The sequence below is a fragment of the Pleurodeles waltl genome, chromosome 2_1 (genome assembly GCF_031143425.1).
Source record: "Pleurodeles waltl isolate 20211129_DDA chromosome 2_1, aPleWal1.hap1.20221129, whole genome shotgun sequence".
NCBI classification, from domain to species: domain Eukaryota; kingdom Metazoa; phylum Chordata; class Amphibia; order Caudata; family Salamandridae; genus Pleurodeles; species Pleurodeles waltl.
The window spans coordinates 289,368,929-289,378,667 of NC_090438.1; positions in this window are offsets into that span (position 1 = coordinate 289,368,929).

Consider the following 9,739-nt stretch of genomic DNA (forward strand, 5'->3'; position numbering starts at 1 on the left):
TATAGGGGACTTAAATAAGGAAGGGTGATCAGGTAAGCAAAGAAAAGTCAACAGTGCTGATAAATAGCCTTTCAGTGTCGCAACTGCGCAACCTTTCTGTGCTAAGGAAAGTGCAAACTGCTGAATATTAGATAAATGGGCCTTTAAGGGATCAGTTTGTCTCCACACCAAGTAACAAATTTCACCCATCTACCGGCATAGACAGTCTTGGTGGAGTGTCGCCTGGCCGATAAGATAACTTCCACCACTTCTGGAGGGAGAGAAAAATAACTCAGATTGCTCAGGTCAATCTCCAGGCATGTAGGTGCAGGCCCTGGAGGTGGGTGTGTAGAACCTGCCCCTGCGAGTGCAAGGGGCGGTCTACCCTGTGAGGGAGACGGAGCAGAGGGCACAGTGAGAGTTGATGGAGGTCTATGTACCACACCCTTCTTGGCCAATCCGGGGCTATTAATATTACTTAGGCCTGATCTTGGCGAATCTTCCTCAGAACTCGAGGAATTAAGGGTATAGGAGAAACACGTAAAGCAGTCGGTCACTCCAGGTCAGCAGAAATGCGTCCCCGAAACCTCCCTGCATCGGATACTGGAGGCGGCAGAACGACGGGCAGTGTGCGATCTTGTGAATGGCAAACAGGTCTATATGAGGTGCTCCGCACATCTGGAAGACGTGAAGAACCACGTCCGGATGGAGACGCCACTCGGGAGCGACCGAAAAGTGCCGACTGAGACCATCCACATGTACATTGAGAACTCTGGCCAAATGGTTTACTACTGTGCAAATCCGATGGTCCTGTAGCCAGGACCAGTGCCACAGAGCCTCTCTGCAGAGAAAGTATGACCCTACTCCTCCCTGCTTGTTGATGCATGACATCGTAGGAGTGTTGTCTGTTAAGAATTGTACCAACTGACCGCAAATGGACGGGAGGAAGGCCTTGAGAGCCACAAGTATTGCCCGCAGTTCTAACAGATTGATGTGAAACATCTGTTCTACTGGAGACCAAAGGCCTTTGATCTCCAGGTCCCCCAGATGAGGTCCCCACCCTAAAGTGGAAGCATCCGTAATGACTGCGGTCACCGGGGGTGACAGACAAAACGGCCTTCCTTGAGAGAGGGTGCTGTCTACCATCGCAGATCCACCGCAGTATCTCTGGAGATCATTATCGACTCCTCGAGATCCCCTTTGTGTTTAAACCACTGCTTGCGGAGGCACCACTGGAGAGCCCTCATGTGCCAACGTGCATGAATGACCAACAGAATGCAGGAAGCAAACAGACCAAGCAGACGTAGGACCTTGAGGACTGGAACAGCCGCTCGCTTTGAAACATTGGAATCATCACCTGAATGTCCTGAATCCTCTGTGGAGGAGGGTAGGCCTGATTCAATGTTGTGCCCAGTACTGCCCCTATGAACAGGAGGTGCTGAGAGGGCTCCAGGTGAGGCTTGGGCACGTTTACCGAAAAGTCCAGGTTAAACAACGAATGGGTTGTCACCTGCAAATGATGCAATACAGATATTCCCTTCCTTCTGAGGTCCGCTACAACCACTGCCATCATCTTCGTGAAGACTTGAGATGAGGAAGTAAGACCAAAAGGAAGGACTGCAAACTGATAGTGTTGCGACCCTACCATGAACCGGAGATACTTACTGTGCAACTTCAGAATAGGGATATGAAAAAAAGCATCCTGCAAGTCAAAAGACACCATCCAGTCTTCCTTGTTCAATGCAAGAAGCACCTGCGCTAGCGTCAGCATTTTGAACTTTTCCTGCTTGAGGAACCAATTCAAAATCCTCAGATCCAGCATAGGCCTCAATCGACCATCCTCCTTTGGAATCAGGAAATACCTTGAATAACACCCCTAACCCCTTTCCTGCTCCGGAACCAACACTACTGCACCTTTTAACAAAAGGGTATGCACCGCCTGCTGAAGCAGAACAGGAGATGCTCTTCTGTGCAAACTGAATGATGGGGAGGGAAAGTGGGTGGGGGGGAACTCACGAAAGGGAAGGGCATAACCTTTTCCCACTGTGCTCAACACCCAAGGGTCCGATGTTATTAACTCCCACTCATGGAGAAAATGTAACAGCCTCCCACCCACGGGTAGGGCATGCTGGTGAAAGCTGCAAGAACTAGGGCTGCATCCCTGGCTGGACTGCCCCAGAGGACGAAGAGGAGGAGGTAGGCTGCTGGACGGCTCCCGCATTCGAACTGTCCCAGAACCCCTGTAGGACCTGTAGAGAGGGCTGGCAGGGTGTTGGGCATAGGACTGCTGCCTCCCACAAAAGGACGATCCACGGCTAAACCCTCTGAGTCTGCGGAAAGGTCAGAAGGGCTTAGAAGAAGCTTGAAGGCTCAAAGATTTTGTAGTGGCTCTGCTATCTTGGAACCTTTCCAAGGCTGAGTCCGCCTTTGCCCCAAATAGCCTTGCGCCATCAAGTAGGAGGTCCATCAATGTGGCCTGCACATCAGAGGAAAACCCCAAACCTCTGAGCCAAGCATGCCTCCTAGTCGCAATGGAGGTCCCCATGACTCTAGCAACTGAGTCTGCAGTGTCCAGTCCTGATTGAATCACCTGCTCAGTTGCCGCTTGGCTGTCCTTCAACAGTTCACTAAAATGCTCCTGAACTTCCTGCGGTAACTTAGGGACTACCTCCTTTGCCGTATCCATTAGTGCAAAAATGTATCTGCCCAGTACACAGGTTGCATTTAGCGATTTTAAGTCCATGCTTCCTGAGGAGAAGCATTTCTTTGACGACTGTTCTATGCGCTTCGACTCCCTATCAGATGGCGTTGGAGGGAATGAACTTGGAGCCGATCTAGAAGAACAAGAAGCTTGTGCTACCTAAGCTTTCCAGCGCTGGGTGTTGGGACAGAAATTACCTTCTGGCTACAGCCTTAGAAACCACAGGTGTAGTAACCGGTTTCTTTCATATCTCTAATATGGGTTCTGTTAAGGCATCATTGAATGAGAGGAGGTGCTCCGAAGAGGAAGCCGATGGATGTAAAACCTCCGTCAGAATATTGGTTCTTAACTCCGACGCAGGCAGTGTCAAGTCCAAAAATTCTGCCCCCTTCCTTATCACCCCATGGTAGGTAGTCGCTTCTGCCGTGAGATCACCTCCAGGGGATAAAAGCTCCCACTCAGGGGACGTATCCAACCCACTAGCAGAGTCTAATCCCTGGAAATCCCCTGAAGGCCCAGGGATTTCTCCTTCCTCCAATTGTTGTTGTTGCTGTTGCCATTGCTGTTCCTCTTGATACTGCTGCTCCTCCAGAAGTCTCAATGCCTTCCTTTTAGACCTCAGCCTGGACTCCAAACGCGGCATCAATAGAGAGTTGATCGACGGCGAGGAAGCAGGCTATGAAGGAGATGGCAACACTGACGGAGAAGGGGGAGGAGGCAAATCCCCACTGCGCGCCGAAGTAGAGCATCAACATCTGTCGCGTAGGCTCTCATTATTCTAATGAAACTACTAGATTTGAGTGGCAGAATCGCCTGCGGTGTGGGGAGACTGAGTCTTAACCCACTAAAGGTCACACCTGTCGCACTAATGTGGGTTTTTGCTCCAGCTAACTAGCAGTGCCTCATCTCCACCCAAGAGCAGGGATGATTGGGCAGCTGAGCGCATGACACATTGGACTCCTCAGGGAAATCGTGGTCACTGAGATCTCATCCATTTCTCTCAGTTACATTAGTCTTGCATATACAATGACAAGCAGAGGCAGTATATGTTTCAGTAAGGTTTTAATGAAGCAACAGCAACTTAGATAATAAAGCATGTTCTGCAATAACCAGGATGATAAAGCATGACAGGATTAAAATTGTGACCAGGAGAGTGAAGCATGGAAATAACGCTACCATATTGTCACTAGAGTCAATATAGTAATTCCTACCTAGGCTATATTAGAGCACACTATGTTAAGCTCTAGCTCTGCCCTTCATGTTCCCCGGGGCAGACATCATCCCCCATACCTAATCAAGGCCTGAAGTCTGCATAAGCAGCTGTAGCAAAGCATTCAGAAATCAGCATACAGTCGTGGTCATCTGGCTGGAATCTCCCTCTAACATGTATGGGACAGGGAAGTGTTTTTATAATAAAACAGCTGATGTTCTGAGAAAATGTCCCAACGTAAGGATGTGTATGTTTCTATGAATACCAGAGACAAAGCGTTACCATGTTTTACCAGCAACCTATCTTACTGCAGCCTTGAGAGAAGCCCAGAGTGCTCGTTTAAGAACACAGTGCTGGCCTAAGCAAAGAACAGCTAGATAGAGAGAAATAAAACAAGAATGCAAATGTGGCTATTGGTGAAATAATAAACGAAGCTGAATAAAAAATATCTTGGTCAAAGTGCACAGCGGCAGGCTTAGTGTGCTAAAATAACGTGCATGGAGCTATAACTAAAATGGCTACACAACACATCCATCTGACGCCAGTATCGATGCCACCAGCGCCGTCATCCGGGGTAGAGGTGGGTGGTGACATTCTCTGCACCGTGCCAGTACCATTGTAAGGTGTTGCTGGTAAAAAGGGCATAAAAGGGGCCTCTTTATACGGCACCAACAACCCCAGTGTAAAAGCCAACAGACCCTTGGGCTCAGCAGGTGGACCAGAGGAGACCATCGCCTTCTTAAAAATGCTAAATATAGCATCGTGGAACAAAGACGGATCCGCTCCTGGAGCCGGGAAGGCAGGATACTCTTGTTCCCCTTGCGGTGGTTGCACTGGATCTGGCGCTCGAGCACCAAACTCTTGACCGTGGGAGGATGCAGGGGAAAGATGAGCCATTGGACTCGCAGGCGACTCCGAGATCTCAATCAAAGTCAGCGCAGTAGATGCCTCAGGTGACTGGTTGTGGAGTCACAGTGGGGCTGACTTCCTAAGCTGTGTGGCGCTGTCTCGGGGGAGACTCTGACCGATCTCTGGATGAACGGTGCTGTGACTCATGCCGCCGGCGTCGCTTCTTATGAGACCTCAATGATCTGTGCGACGAAATTTCCTGTGTCCTCAATCTTCGTCAACCTCTTTTCTCCTTCTTAGCTTTTGACAGAAAAATCTTATTCTCTCTCTTTTTCAGAGCTTTTGGGTTCAAGCGTTTGCAGGACGAGCCACCTGCCACATCGTGATAGGAGCTCAAACACCAAAGGCATTTCTCCTGTGGATCTGTCACTGACAGATGGCCTCCGCTCTCGCTACAAGGTTTAAACCAGGATTTCTTCAGTGGGGACATAGTAGCGCTACAAAATAATTTCCTCAGTACAGTTAGGATACAATGGAGAGGTAGAAAACCGTTAGCGTTGAAGGCGCAGAAAAAAGGAAACTGATGTCAGCATGCCAGCGAGGACTTATTGCTCTGATGACGTCAGACGGAGTTGTATGCAGAGCCAAGTAATTGTGACATCGAGGTGGAGAGCTAAGAAAAAAAAATCTGTACTGGTGCATTGGGAGATTTCATAAGGTCAGGAATCCACAGGTAGTTGTATCCATCAAAAAGATCTATCTGCATAATCTATCTATATATATCCATACCATCCTAGTGCCGCTCTTTAAATGGTCATTGAACACGATACAGAAGGGAAGGCACAGCCAAGGCTGCCAACTGCCAGAGGGGTATGTGTGTAGCAGCCAGGCCCGAGAGGGTAAAACCTCACTCTTAAGAATGAGTGCTTCCTTATTTTAACAGAGGCAGCACCTAAACTTCAGGATTCAGTCTTTCAGTTTTCCTATTATGACATCGGCAGGAAATTAATTCAGAAAGCAGAAGGGAGGAAGTACCAGCTTAGAGATGAGCTGATGTGGCAAGCACAGTAAGTCGTTTATAATATCTGGCAAGCAAGGAGGAGTGGAAAGGTGGTGCTATGAAGTGAAAGAATACAGGACTGAGGCAGACAAAGGAGAAAGAACCTGGCGGCAAAAATGTAAGCAGGGCTGGAAGAGAGGTCAGATACAGGCTAAAGGAAATGTTGTGATGAAGAAACAAGAACACTGCAGAGAAAAGCTGAAAAGTCCCAACCGCACAAGAAATAGTTGCAATTATGGATTGAGGGAGATTCGTTCCTTTTATAGAGTTCAAGTGATTAAGTATACTCTATTGGACCAAGAGTCACTGCCTCCTTGAAGTAATCTGCTCACTTCTTCTTAGTATAGAGCTGAGACATTGCTCTCCTACACATTTGCACTCTGATAGTGTTCTCTAGGAAGAAGATGCCATTCACCATGATGAACCATGTGGCTACTGTTATGCTCTGTGGCTCCTGGGTGAAGAAAATGGACGCCGAACTATGCTAGATTACTGGTGAAAGACCTGCATCATTGTGAACCGATAAAGAGTGAATAGAGCCTGACCATAACTTGCTATCAAACAGCATCAAAAAACCCAGTGTGAGGCTGCCAGCTGCATGTATTTTATTACCTAAGGAGCCCAATTTGTTGAACTCCCTATCCATTGTATTTGCTGGAATGGGACTTTAACATACTACCTGATGTTGAACTATCATACTTTCTGATGTCTGATGATGGACAGATAAGGTGGATCATATGGTGCAAGCTTATGCTTTTCAGAGGAAGCGCTATCCACTACAACAGAGGAAAACATCTTTGACCATGGATCTTTAATAAGTTCTATAAGTGTCTCATTAAACACAACAATATCTTCTTCTGACTGCTTCCTTGTAAGGGTATCTGGGAACAGACACTTTCTGCTGCGGCTGGTACAACAGAATGTTTAGCAGTTGTGATAACCAACTTAAAATCTGTCTGTATCATGTTCATATACTCTCATGTAATGCAGTGTTGGTGATTGCATATGCAATCCTAAAAAGAATCATCCAATATTCTTAGTTAGATATCGTTTTATATTAGTTTGAAGATTCATCTGACACTCGATAAGCTTTCAACCTTTCATGCCTCTAGTACGCTCAGAGGCCACAGGGCTCCGAGTTGTACGATCTACATTTCCTTAACCTCGTTTTCAAACCTGGCAAGATAAGCTGGCTTTTGTGAGAACAGTAAGGCTAGTACTGTGTACATGAATTATATCTTCTCATCAAGGCTATTATGCGCTACCTTTAGGGGAAGATCATTCCACTAGCACTTTAGGTACGTTTTTTCTGAGTGTAACAAGTTTGTCAAACGGTTATTCTTCATTTACTTGTATTAAGAGAAAACGCATATACACTGGTTTGTTTTTTTATGTTTTTAGGTTGTGGGTTCAACTGACTTTTTTCAAGCAAGAGCCCTGGTGAGTTGAAATTACAGTTACCTTTGATCTTTATCTTTGCTGATTTTTTTTTTTTTATAATGGTATTTGGACTATAGGCTTCGCAACATGTTGAGTTGTATCTTAACACGTTCCTTTTTAACCTTGTGTGGCAAAATGTGTTCTCTCAAATACAGCTTGATCTTATCGTTCTGATAAGTTTGTCTCTGAGAAAAATCCAACCCAATGGCTATGTGGCGATAATTCAACAATAACATATTGGATCTTAAAGGATGTAAAAACCTGACCCAAAAAGTTCCTTTGTCCTACTAAAAGGATAATTCTTGGAAACTAGGGTTACTTCTTCAAGCTGCCACTTCTCTTTGGCAAACTGAAAAAGGAGTTCACCCAATGATTAAGTAGCAATGGCATCACTAGACGCTGGAGCAGACTTCACAGTGTCTACCCAAGATTAAGGGCCAGATGTAGCAAAAAAATATTTTGCGACTCGCAATTTGCAACTCGCAAAATATTATGCAGAAAGGTGTCTCAGACACCTTCTGCGACTCGCTATGGGGTCGCAAAGACCCACCTCATGAATATTAGGGCCATATGTACGAACACATTTTTCTATAGACACAGAATGGGTAAAACCCTTTGCTACATCTGGCTCTTAATGAGGTGGGTCGCATTTTGCGACCCCATAGCGAGTCCATCCACTCACAGGGATGGTGGCCTGCTGGAGACAGCAGACCACCATGTCTGTGACTGCTTTTTTAATAAAGCAGTTTTTTTTTCTTTTTGCAGCCCGTTTTCCTTAAAGGAAAACGAGCTGCAAAAAGAAAAACTTCCGAAACCATTTGGTTTCGGTTTTTTCAGAGTAGGCAGTGGTCCATAGGACCACTGCCTGCTTTGAAAAAACATTTCTATTGTCATTCACAAAGGGGAAGGGGTCCCATGGGGACCCCTTCCCTTTTGCGAATGAGTTACCACCCACTTCAAGTGGATGGTAACTGCGAGTTGGTTTGCGACCGCATTCGCGGTCACAAAGCAACTCAGCATGGCGATGTGGTCGCAAATAGGAAGGGAACACCCCTTCCTATTTGCGAGTCGCAGCTTCAAATTGCGAGTCGGTACTGACTCGCAATTTGGGGTTGTGCATCGCGTTTGGCCTTTTGCACGTCGCAAACTGTGTTTTTCGCAGTTCGGACGTGCAAAAGACTACCTACATCTGGCCCCTAGTCACTGACGTCAGAGCCAAACCCTGTTTTCATAACAGCTTCAGAACCAACTTAATCATGCAAATCACCAATAATTTTACAGCCGAACTTCAGTTAACCCCAATAAGCAAAGTCATCAGTGGCGTTGAGACTAAAGATAATGGAGGTCAAACCTCCATCAATGGTGAAGCAGTGAAAGCTGCGACTGCTTTAGGAGCCATAACTGGTGCCCCAAAGGAGGAGCTGGGAAAATTCAAACCATAGCCTCTGTGAAGGCATAAACCTTCTCAGCAGACGCTCCAACCTCCAGAACATTAAGGGATCGGCAAGTATTGAAACAAGGTCTAAAGAGGAAGTAGGGGACTCGTTCTCCTTCCTCTTCTCCTCTTGCCATGATGCATACAGTTGTATCTCTTCTAATGCCTTGCAAATGGTGTGCTTAACCTGAACCTGGAAATAGATCACCACCTGGTCTTTGCTTTAAAATGAGAACACAAAACCTTCCAAGACTTCAGCACCCTGACTACTTTCCCGCAGGTGCAGAAGATTCAGTTTGAGTTAAGCTACATGATGTAGGATCTTAGTCCTTGCCTAAGCAGCATGGGAAAGAGGGAAAAGGGTTGGGAACTGATATCTGAGTTCTACGGAGTTTAGAAAATCTGCGTTATCAGAGACAGAGAAAATGTAACTGATGTAACTGGAGTACCTGTTGCCTTAGGGTGTTGTTGGCACTTCATGTTTCGTGGAGTTGTGTCAGTCCAATGACACGTGTGATGTGCAAGTTGTACAGAAAGTTTCTAGTTCCAGTCTAAGTTTAAGTGAATATTCTGTGGGAATTAATGTTCATTAGACATGTTAAATCCATAGATATCACATCATTCCAAACTGACTAACCAGTAAGAAGATATCCACATGAAAAAACAACAGAGCACAGTAGACAGAAAATCATGAGTGCCTAAAACATCCGACATGGCCCATCCCACCAGCTTCAAATCTTCCCTTGGATAATTTGTTCTAAACGTGGTGGATGTCTCTAGATGCCTTGCAGCCCCTGGGGAAAGGAGGACAAACCTCATGGGGCTTGTAATCTGACCTATGAGTACTATTCTCACATCATCTTACAACTACTTTTCAAGGTGCAAACCACTGGAATTTTCAACAAATATTACATTTCATCCAGTGACTCGTACAGTAACCTCAGTTTTAGCAACACTCCCACTTGCAGCTATGGCTACAGACACACTCTATACTCAGGGGCGTATCTTGTTCAGTAAGATTGGAGGGGGTGTGATCTGCAGATTTCCCGACAATCACGCTGGCAA